Source organism: Panthera uncia (genome assembly GCF_023721935.1).
Source record: "Panthera uncia isolate 11264 chromosome C1 unlocalized genomic scaffold, Puncia_PCG_1.0 HiC_scaffold_3, whole genome shotgun sequence".
Classification (NCBI taxonomy): Eukaryota; Metazoa; Chordata; class Mammalia; order Carnivora; family Felidae; genus Panthera; species Panthera uncia.
In genome coordinates, this window is record NW_026057584.1 from 10,668,142 (window position 1) to 10,680,484 (window position 12,343).

Genomic DNA, 12,343 nt, shown 5'->3' on the forward strand with positions numbered 1-12,343 from the left:
AGCTTGTGAAAATAATTTAATACAACCAGATCCCTTTGTGAACTTTCAGCATAAAACACTTTTTTTATATAAACCACGTGCAAAAAAAAAATCTGTTTTATAAAAAAGCCACCTCAATACCAGAAAAGACTACAAAAGATTTTGAACCAAGTTTACTTTTTAAAAAAAAAAATTATTTATTTTTGAGAGGGAGACAGAGCATGAGCAGGGGAGAGGCAGAGAGAGGGAGAAGCAGGCTCCAGTCTCTGAGCTGTCAGCCCAGAGCCTGAGGCGGGGCTCCAACTCGTGAACCGTGAGATCATGACCTGAGCCAAAGTTGGGTGCTTAACCGACTGAACCACCCAGGGGCCCCTACTTTTTTTTTTTTAAAGAGAGTGAGGGGGGAGGAGGAGGAGGAGGAGAGAGAGAGAGAGAGAGAGAGAGAGAAAGAGAGAGAGAGAATCTTAAACAGGCTCCACCCTCAGCCTGGAGCTGGATCCAGGTCTGGGTCTAGGTTGGATCCCAGGACCTTGGGATTATGACCGGAGACGAAATCAAGATTCTGATGCTCAACTGCCTGAGGCACCCAGGCAACCTGAGCCCAGTTTACCCTTTAAATGATGCTCTTCTCTTGTCTCTAACTCCAAGCACTATTCATCATCTTTAGAATCAGTTTTGCCTAAATGCCTCACCGCATCAACCCAGTCCCATCCTTGAGGAAGATCTTCTTTGTGTTTTGTTTTGTCTGCCAATTTACATTTCTGGGCTTTTGGAAGTTGTTCTTTTTTGTCTTTTTTCTTACCTGATGCGGCAGTAGTAGGAGTTTCAACGGAGACGGTCCTGCTGATGGGTCTCGGAGAAGCAACGGGATGATGATTCTCCACGAACTGCTCTTCATTGTCCAACGATGTGTAGGTCATAGTGGTCCCAAGACTGACCTTCCACTGCTTCCTGTGATTGGATAACATGCTCTGCTTTACAGTTGATGATATGGGTGTTGTTAAAAAAGGCGTTCATAGAAATCATTGGAGGCGTTTGGGGATATGTTTCTGTCCAGGAAATTTCTATTAAGAGGGTTTTGGGATCACCATATTCACCTCTCCTAAATTGAAATGCACTGGACTTAATTACCAGAAACTTCAACTCCTTGATAAACACAACACCGTGCTTCGTTCCATCTCCTGGTCCTCGTTGGCACACATCGCATGGGTCGTGGAACATCCTTGGTCTTGGAGCAGCACCCAGCCACCAGAAGGGGGGTCTGGTGGTGGGAGCTGGGGCCACTCAGGGTGGGGCACTGAGCAACTGGGGCCACATGCTCTTTTGGAGTCACTTTTTTCCCCAATAAGCTTGACTGCCTCTTTTTGTTGCCTCCACTTGTGAACAGGGAGCCCATTTCTTTTTTTTGTTCTTTTTAAATTTTGTTAATGTTTATTTATTTTTGAGAGAGAGAGAGAGAAACAGAGCATGAGCAAGGCAGAGAGAGAGAGGGAGACACGGAATCCAGCACAGAGCCCGACATGGGGCTCGAACTCACAAACCGAGAGATAACGGCATGAGCTAAAGTCAGATGCTTAACTGACTGAACCCCCCGGGAGCCCCAGGGAGTCATTTCTAAGATTTGTCTTCTTTTCTTTAAATAGCGTTGTTGCAGCACCTCCAAAGAGGCCTTTTCTTTTGCTCCTACATAATTTTGATTGACAAAAACTAATGCCTTTCCTCGGTGTCTCTGTCTATATCACGTAGGATGTGGGATAATGGTGTCCTCACAGTCTGATGGAAATAGATTTTTTATTCATTGGTTTCTGAAGTCTGTGTCTTTATAAATCCCAAACTGGAAGTTTCACCTCGGAAATCCAGGTCAGGCCGGATCACCCACCCATGGACTTCACAACACTTTCGCCACACCTAACAGCTCAGATATACATGGATTTATTTTCCTAGAAATACAAATATCTCTCAGCGAAGTGCTATCTATTTGGCTGAAAATCAACATCTCACCATCAATTTTAGTATTTACTTACAAACTGTAAATACAGTTTGTATCCATAGGTAGACAAAACACCTAATTAGGGGCTAATCTCAAATTTCGCCCATCCAGCAAGCTGCACGATATGGATCCATTTCCAAAGCACCTTTAAATTACTACAAGTGAAATTAAGTAAAAATGCAGTGGCAACATTTATTTTTCTTTTTTAGAGAGAGAGAGAGAGCGCAAGCAGGGGAGAGGGGGAGAGAGAGAGAGAGAGAGAGAGAGAGAGAGAGAGAGAGAATCCCAAGCTAGCTCTATGCTCAGTGGAGGGTCCCAGCTCCATGCTTGATTCCACAACCCTAGGATCATGACCTGAGCTGAAATCCAGTCAATGCCCAACCAACTGAGCCACCCAGGCACCCCAGTGACAATTTTTGAAAGACACCTAGGCACTGAGTTCTCTCATTTGAAAATGAACACATCTTCCCTATCCCACTGATGGGGTAACTTTAAAGATGAAATGAACAACAAAAGGGAGATGAATGAGTCTAGAAGAGTCTGCAGCGGATGATACATCATATTAAATTATGTTTCATTGTGATGAGCAATATTCTATTTGTTTCAGAAAGAAACACTCCCATCAATTCCACCTGTGTCCTGCGCCTGTGGCACTGTTTTCAGTATAGTGTCCCCTCACCCCATTATCCATTGACATTTAAATTCCAGCTCTATTTTTATTCATAGTCTTTATTTCATTTTCGGGTTTATTGACCTCTTTTACAGCTTTGTGCTTACGATTGCTATTTTCAACTTTATTACCTTTATTTCTTTAAACATAATACGCATGGGTTTCATGGGCTATGATATATTCAGATATCTGATGTGTTTGCGCATCTAGGTTTTATTTATTTGCTTATTATTTGCAGATTGTTCTGTTATACTGTATCTTATCTTTGGGGGAACACAGATGAATAATTTGAGATTTAGGATTTCACACTTTCCTCCAGAAGATTTACATTTGCTCTTGCCAGACTCTTGGGAAACTACCAGTCAGGGAGCACCTCAAATCAACAAGCCGAGCATCCCTGGACATTCAGGCATGCATGTTCTGGAGGAGCTGTGTTGTGTCTCATTCACCTTTATTTTCAGAGAGTAGACCTCTCAAGTTCTGGCTTATCGCGGGACTGAGCCTTCCGTTGGATGCCCAACCTTCCGTGCGCTCTAGACCTTAATTTGGCTCTGTCCCTGCACAGAGCTATCAAAATGGAGGTTTAAATTGGTCCAGATTTTCATATTCTTTCAGGGTAGAGGTTGCTGCTTTACGAGGTTGCTGTCCTGTTTTCTCACCAATAAGGTGTCCTGGTAAATCCTTGCTATTTATTTGATGGGTGTAAGATTTTAAAATATGTATTTTATCCTTTGTGATTTATACTTTTCAGCAAGAGGTTTGGTCCATATTACCTAATTTGCCATAACTGAATTCAGAAGAGGGAGAGATTATTTTTAATTATTTATGCAGAAGATAACAAATTCTAACCCCAAAGAAACTCAAGGTTTTTATTTTCTTTCATGGCTCACCCACTCTTACTCTTAAAATACAATGTGTCAGGACTTTATTTTTAAAATACTGTGAGATCATATATTCCAAGGGACTACATTGTCCAATGTTATTTGGAAATTTTCTTATAGAGGTAAAAAGCAAAAAATTCTTATAAGCCAGTTTTTAGTAAAGCATTTTCTTAGACTTGGGTTATTTTTTGACAGTAAGCAACTCAGTATCCAGAATGTGATGAAATGTACATGCTTAGCTGAGTGGTTACTGCTATTTTTGTTTATTTTAAAATAAGACGTTGAACAGGAACCACATTTGTTAGTAGACATAGTGCATTTGAAAACTGGCTTTGAAAAATACCTTCGGGGCGCCTGGGTGGCTCAGCGGGTTGAGCTTCCAACCTCGGCTCAGGTCATGATCTCATGGTACATGAATTTGAGCCCCACGTAGGGCTCTGTGCTGTCAGCACAGAACCTGCTTCAGATCCTCTCCCCGTCCCCTCTCTTTGCCCCTCCATCACTTGTACTCTCTCTCTCTCTCTCTCTCAAACATAAACATTAAAAAAGTACTTTTAGGGGGCGCCTGGGTGGCTCAGTCGAGCGGCCGACTTCAGCTCAGGTCACGATCTCGCGGTCCGTGAGTTTGAGCCCCGCGTCGGGCTCTGGGCTGATGACTCAGAGCCTGGAGCCTGCTTCCGATTCTGTGTCTCCCTCTCTTTCTGCCCTCCCCCGTTCATGCTCTGTCTCTCTCTGTCTCAAAAATAAATAAATGTTAAAAAAATTTTTTTAAAAAAGTACTTTTAGGATCAAGTCTCCTCTTAGTTTCAAGTTGTAATTATTTGTCAAGTTATTTGGTGGGTTTGTCTGGAAACTCTCTGCCAGCACACAACGTAAAGGAGATAGTGCTGACGTTGGCTTAGTGCGGAATATGTGCATTCATTTGTATGTCCTGTTCTGACTCTGCTGAATTGCCTGAGGTGTTCTCTTCAACGCAAAATGGTCACAGAGAAATAATTCTGTGACCCACTACCAAACAATTCAAGGCTCTAAGATAAGGCCACCGGTAGGCTCTTACGCCAGAAAGACTGTCAGGTGCTTACCGTGTTCGGCCTTGCGTTGTCTCAACTGCGGGACGCCTCCCTCCCCCACCCTTGTTCCCACATGTTGCTTTTTCGCATGTCACGTGACTAGCAAGGACCAGAATAGCGTTTTGTCCATTCCGCACACACTGGGAACGTCTCAGTTGGGGATTGCATTCACTTGCGAGGGAGAATTCGATCAGTTTGTGACTTAAAGAAACTAGGGACATCCTTTCTCTCATACAGCAATAGATCTAGTGGTAGGAGGTTGTTAGCTTCGGTTCTGGGCTTCCATTCTTTTCACTTTCCCTCATGGTGACGTGGACGTTATTGCAGTTCCCATCGTCACATCTACATTACAGACAGTAGAGAAGAAGGCAATTCCACACTAATGCTTGCACCTCATTCGTTGTACGGCAGTGAATTGTGTGGTCACACTGAGCTCAAAAAGACTCTAGGAAGTGAAGTTTCTAGGTTCCCAGTTCCAAGAGTTGAGAAAGGTAATCCAGAAAGGGATTGGGTTCAGTATTTGAACTCCTCCATTTTGTGTCATGTAGTCTATGGGCTATGAAATCATGCCAGCTTACATGCAATGCTAAAGATTGCAATTTAAAACAAAGAACTTTCTAGAATGAGAATTAATAATAATAGCATTATTGACCACTTCAATGTCTATAAACTGCAATAATCTCTTGAGACATATATCACTGTGTCCATTTTGCAGATGAGGATACTACACTTGAGAGAAGCTTGGTTATCTGCTATGCTTGCATGCCAGAAAGTAGGGGAGCTGAAAGTTGAAAGTGTAAATCTAATGCCAATTAAACTTTAACAAGCCATCCCTACAGTCTTTCTTCCTTCTTTCCTTCCTTCCTTCCTTCCTTCCTTCCTTCCTTCCTTCCTTCCATTCTTTCCTTCTTTCATTTTATAGAGAGTATGAGCAGGAGAGAGGGGGAGAGAAAAAGAGAGGGAGAGAAAGAGAGAGAGAGAACCTTAAGCAGACTCCACACTCGGCATGGAGTCTGACGCAGGGCTCGATCCCACAACCCTGGGATCATGACCTGAGCTGAAGTCAAGGGTCAGATGCTTAACCAACCGACTGAGGCACCCAGGCACCCCCATAGTATTTATTTCTAATCTCCTCATTTAAACAGAAGTACATTTGGGTCTCATAAAAAAATCTCTGCAAGATATTTTATTACCTTTTAAGCCAGTATGTAAATTAAACTATGATTGCGATCTTTATCAGTTTTTTTTTTTTGTCTTTTCCATCATCACTCTTGTCTTTCAGCTTCCAAAAAATGGAAAAAAAATGAAGGAAAATGCGCAATAAGCTGCCACACTATGATGCTTATAATTAATAGAAACAAACATTAATTTAATCCTAACAATAGACATAGAATCTTGACTAATAAAAAAATAAATAAGTTGATTCTTGATTTGAGGATTGAAAGTGCCCACATGGATTTAGTCATTCAATAAATATTTACTGAGTTCTTACTCTGTTCAGTTACCAAACATTGATTTTGAATTGTCACCAATAACACTTGATTGGGTAAAATCACCTGGACGTGTGGCAAATCCATGTACTCATTTTTAACATTTAGGTAAACACTTTTTTTCAAGTTTCTAAAGTCGTGCAACAATCAGTTTAAAACACAGGGACTAACAGCGGCAGTGGTTGATCACGTCTTAACATTTTTTGGGTGGGTGAACGGGGCAGTTGTGCTGCTGCAATCCCCCGGGAACACTCATCAGTTGTTTTCATCTGATAACTTGACTGTGGTTAAGGCTACAAAATGGCACCCCTCACCTGGCCAGTAGTTGGTGCTGTCAGTTGGGCACCATTCTCCAGTAGGGTAAACCGGGTTTTTCCCACATCACTGGGGGTTCAAGAGTCCAAGAGGGTGAAAGTGGAAGCCGTAGGGTGGCTGGAGGACGAGCTAAGAAGATGCACTAATGATGTAACTTCACTGCATTCTGTTGATCAATGCAAGGCACAAGGTCATCCCATATTTAAAGAAATGGGAAAAGGGTTCCACCTCTTGCTGGAAGACACGGGAAAGTCACATGGCAAAGGATTTGCAGAGACGGATGGGAGAATCACTGTGGCCATTTTGAAAGCGATTTTCCAGAGTCCACCCTCCAGCTACAATAATTTGTTCACGTGCTTCTCCCGTGACAAATACTCTCAAGCCTTCCCCCAAGTTATATCTCCATTTTGATATCAGGCTCAACCTCCAGATCCTTTCCATTTTAATTAAGTCTGAACGTGGGAAGACTCCACAGGGGCAGCAGCTCTTCATTCAGACATCTGTGAACAAGAAACAAGACGTATATCATCTGTGCCTCAAGCCCTCAACACTCAATGCACAAAAGGAGAGACTGTAAGCAGCAGTCACTGGTTTGTATTAATTCTGAAATCCACCTGGGAGTACGTCACCGAGTCCCTTCAGCAGGGGCAGAGCTTGTGACTATTTCTGCTTTCCGGGAGTGATTCCTTTATTTATTTTTGTTTTTCAGCTTTGGGCTCTGCCTTCTGGACCCTCAGCTCCATCTTCCAATGCCACGTTTGAAAACAGTCTGCCGCACTCTTCAAAAATTTGAATTATTGTAAAACATAGAGCAGATTTACTAGAAGGACATAAAAGGAACATAGTTTTAAATATTGAGTTATGTTTAATGACTCCTAATTGCTTAGATATATGTCAACGATAACTTACATCTCAGAAATGACTTTAGGTTTTAGTTGGAATAAGTGTCTGGTTTCTTGGGCAGTATTTTCTGAAACAGTGATGATGTTTATATTCCAGCAACATCTAAGGGGATACATAACCCTTTTTAAATATGCTACATGAAATCTGTCTTTGGGGGCAAATAATTATATTTCACTTAATTGCTAACTTCATGGATAATTTCCAACTCAACTAAATTAAAAAAGCATTTGTTGAGCCCTTATTAGGTGTTGAGCATTGTCCAAGCTCTATGGAGATACAGTGAGGCACTTAGCCTGATCACAGGGGATGCAGAAAGCAGCAACTCATGAAGGACTTCCTGGAACAAAATGACTAAGCTAAACCTGAGAGAATGTGAAAGAATGCCTTCCAGGAAGAAAGGGGAGCATTAGCCAAGGTATGCAAACTTGAGTTTATGTGGTATACTCAGGGGACTGATACCCTGCACTCAGCATTAGATTCAAACGCCAATCTCTTTCAGAAATACTCTCACAGAAACACCCGGAAATAATGCCTGGTTTTTAAGCATCCCCTGAAGCAGAGCCGTAACTCCAGAAGCCCTATGGCTGAAATTGCTGAATTACAAGGCAAGTTGAACTGTGAGCCTCACAGGGTGTCTATTGCTAAAGTAAGGGCATTGATTTGGAAAGAATGGGATACTGTAAGCTGGGAAGGCACTGATGAAGCTGGGAACAGTGAGCCCCTAAATTCTGATGTGTCTTCTTTGCCAGTGGGGAAGTCCTCCCTCCTCCCAGTGGAATTGGCTCCTCCCCTCCAGCAAAATGTCCTCCTCAATCAGAGGAGCAGGGTCATCCCCATTCATAGTCAGATCTCCCTTTCCACTTGACTGAGGAGATGAACCCTGCGTTTTCTGACAAAACCATGATCACCTCTCCTGAGGCAGCCGTCATGTAAGACAGGCTGAGTCTCCTCAGGACCCACTGCCATCACCTCTCTTTGCTTCTAGGCTTAATTTGACTCAAGTTCCAGCAGGCCCTTAAAGGTGAGGTGAGGTGCACCCGTGAGGAAGGGCATCACACTCCAAGAAAAGAGTTTTCCAATTTATACAAACAGACAGCAGGAGAACATATCTGAAATGGGCATTGAAGGGTATGGGGTAACAGTAGAAGGAATGTGAAGTTGAATTAGGCAGAATTGATTGATATGGGCTCACCAAGCAAAGATTCTACGTTTAATGTTGCAGGCTGGGGGGTTAGAAGGGGCCCCAGTAGACAAAAGCATAGATCAAAGCACAGTCCACTGTGAGCAAACTGGAAATGTCTTACTTCCCTTGGTTTAACGTAGAGGAAGGGTTTCAATGGCTCAGGCAGATGGCGTTGTGAGAATGGATTTGTCATTTAAGATCTACTTACTCAAATGAACGGTTCAAGAGATATACCTTCACTAATACTTTGAGCAACAAATTTGTGAGGGTATTCCCAGCATCCTAGAAGAGCTCTGTGATCACTCTTATCTGGGAGCCAGACCTTACAGAGGGAACCACGGGCGCTCAACGGGAATACTTAAATGTGATGGAAGCAATTGCACCCCAGTGTGACAGGACCAAGGGGGCAGCACTCAACAGTCAAAGGCAAGGTGGAGGTAGTTACCGCACTGGACAGCAGAGTTAGAGCAATAATCAGAATCATGTGTCTTGCATAGACCTACGGTGTTTCTAAAAGTGAAGTAGACAGTAAGCATACTAAATTCGTACTTGATCTGTATAAGCAGACAACGTCTAGATCAAGTGAATACAAGTCTTACTCAAATCATAAAAACAGGGTCATGACCCCTCATGCAATTCCCAGGCACAACCCAGTTTACAGACCCAACACCTTCAATAAAAGGAAGGCCAGATTTCCTCAAGAGAGGACCCCACTAAACTACTGAAAGTTTATACTGGCAATCTTTCTTCCAGTCTTCTCCCAAAGGGATCTATGGCCTTTTACCAGTGTAACTGAATTAGGGAAAAGGAAATTGCATCTTTCAGGGACTACTAGATACTAGCTCTTAACTACACTGAATCCAGGATTCCATCTTTGGTTATTTCCTAAATTCTCGAATGCATAATTGGCATAGACGTACTTAACAGTAAACAGAATCCCTACACTGGCTCCCTGACCTGTGGAGTGAGGACTACTTTGGAGAAAAAGACCAAATGCAAGCCATTCAAACCGCCTCTACCTAGAAAAAGAGTAAATCCAAAGCAATACCGCATTCCCGGTGGGATTGCAGAGATTAGCGTCACCACCAAGAACTCAGATTTTCCTTGCTAAAAATGTCTTATCTGCCCTTAAATGATACCTTGATAAAATACAGTAAGTATGAATTCCTGAGAAGATTTAATGCATGAAAGACATAAAAATACAGGGCCATTTTTAAAAGTTACTCGGTAAAACGGACCAAAAAATTACTCTGTTAGAAGCTTTTCTAAATTTGTCACGTACTGTAATGATGTCAACACATCCTGGTAGTAACAGCTTCCAGATAGGCACTGCACCACACTTAGCACCCCGGCAGGACGCTGCCTACGTTTGGGTTGGCAAACACCGGGAAAGGCCCGTGGGAGGGAATTTACAGCTCACCAGGATGCATTCCCTCCAGTGTTGGCTGCACTCCTTAGTCTGCAATCTTGGTTGTTGTTCTTGTCTTCATTTTTATGTAGTTTTTTTTTTTAATTTTTGTCTTTCAATCCAGCTTTTAGTTTTTCTCAAAAGGAGTATGAGTTAAATACCACCTGCACCACTCTAAGTAGAAGGAAACCTATTCAGATTGTTTTTAGTATTTGTTTCTTTTTCCCTTCACCCATTGCACCTTTTGAAAGGCAAGGATGGACTTGACTCTATTTTAAGGTCAATAAATTACAGCCTATTACATGGAGCTTGATTCTGTTAATAAAGTTTTGTTGGAATACCAGCCGCACCCCTTCCTTTACTCGTCATTTATGAGCGATTTCACTATGATGGCCCAGTTGGGGTGTTTATGAAAGAGACTGTATGGCCTGCGTACCTAAAATATTTACTCTCTACCCCTTTACGGAAAAAGTTTCCCAACGTCTGCTCTATTTTATGCATATTTTTTGTAACTGCCAGAATTTTCAGGCATTCATGTAGTCATGTACTCATTAAACAATTTATTAAAAGCTGCCCGCATACCAGGAACTGAGCAATATTTCTGAGATACGAAGACAAAAATACAATCTTTTTATGTCGCACACGTACGCTATGCACAAAAATGTCTATTGGCTGAGTTTTAAAAGTTTTTGAGTATTGCATTTATTATTCCAAGTTGGAAACTTTATTTATATATTATCTGAATCCTTGTGTCCTCATTATGATTTTATTTCTGATATTCTCAGAAAGAGATGAGATCTAGAACATACAGTTTGCTCATTTGGTCATTCCAACTCATATGCATTACTTCTTTTATGGTCGTGATCTTTCCTGTAAACATACGTTTATATTTTGTATTAATATAAATGCAAATATTTCAAAAGGTGTACTTTTTTGTTAAATATCATAAAAATAGAGAAACCTTTAAATTTCTGTCTGGCGAAAATAGAGCCCATTTGTTTTTCTCTTCCAACATTGTCCAGACTTGAGTTTCTCATCTTACTAATAAACATTCAAATAATAATTGTGACGAGGCGGAACATTTCCCTGCTAAAATAGCTTCTCATTTGCATGGTACATTTCTTCATTTCATAAACTGTCTTAAATTGAGGATATATTATGATCTAAATGATCTATTCTTAATTTTTTTGGAATCACTTGTTTTCTTCACACTTTTTAAAATAAGATGACGATCTGGAATCTGACCCTGTCTGTTGTCATATCACAAAAAAAAGAAAGACTCCCTAACGTACAATGGGACTGAGCTGACATCACGTAAGCCAAAAGCAGACACCTGGATCTCTTGTTTCCTCCGGAAGCCTTTTATTCTCTGCCATTGTCGGCAAGAGCTGTCACCTAATAAATACACATGATGGGAGATTCATGAATCATTGTAGCCTGAAAACGTGTTTTTGAAGCAGCAGAAGTGCAGTTAAACACAGTTTCAATAATATCTTGGAAGAAAATAAGAAACAAACCTGTGGCATCATTTCCCAGGCAATGATAAATACGTGTAACGTCCTCCAACTTTTCCATCTCACACTTAAAACACTTCCTGGAAGTCTTAAGAACGTGAATAAAAGGTGTAGCCTGGGAAATACAGTCCATGGTGACAGAGGGTAGCAACACCTGTGGTGAGCATGGCCATAGCAGAAGGTGTAGACTTGTTCAATCACTAGGTTGTACACCTGAAACTAGGGTAACACTGTGTGTCAACCAAACTTCAACTTTTTTTAAAAAAAGGAATTTGGTCTAGGAGTCTCACTCTTGATACACTCTTGACATCTGAATGTTTTTTCTACTTGCTTGACAAGGTAGCATTTTAACGCTTAGCTGATGTTTCACGAATATTTAATTTATGTTTATCAATTTTTACATTTTTTCTTAACAGCAGTATAACAATTACCCAGGAGCTTGCTAGAAATGTAGATTCTCAGGCTCCAACCCAGACCCTTTGAACTGGAATCTCTTTAACCCAGATGCCCAGGTGATTCACATGCACATTAAGGTTTGCCAAGCACTGGCTGAAATTCTGAAGCTGGGGGGAGCGTGAAATCATTTCCAACAATGTTGAGGAGAATTCCTAGGGTATGGTTTTCTTTTGGAGCAGGACCAGTGGCTTTGGTGTGGGGCTAAAGAGAGGTGGGCAAAGGGTGGGAGTTGGGGGTTGGCAGGGAGAACTGAACATGGCTTGTGTTTGCCAAGAGGCCCTACTTCCCCTGGCAAGGGTCTCCTGGTTGCAGAAAATGTCCTTCATTAAGAGAATGCAGGAGTCGAATGCTTATTTTTGGAATATTCCTTATTGCTCCTCGTGTTTTTTGGAGCACAAGCAATTCCAGAAAGCTTCCCCCTGCTCCAGGGCACTTCAATTCTCCTATGGATTAGACCTCCCCTACCAGGTGGATATCATCTGAA

General features: G+C 41.7%; 1 pseudogene; it reads right to left on the bottom strand.

Moving 5' to 3' along the window:
• Positions 1-455: 455 nt before the first annotated feature.
• LOC125910944 (RWD domain-containing protein 4-like) lies at positions 456-2,653 on the bottom strand (annotated as a pseudogene).
• Between the last annotated feature and the right edge of the window lie 9,690 nt (positions 2,654-12,343).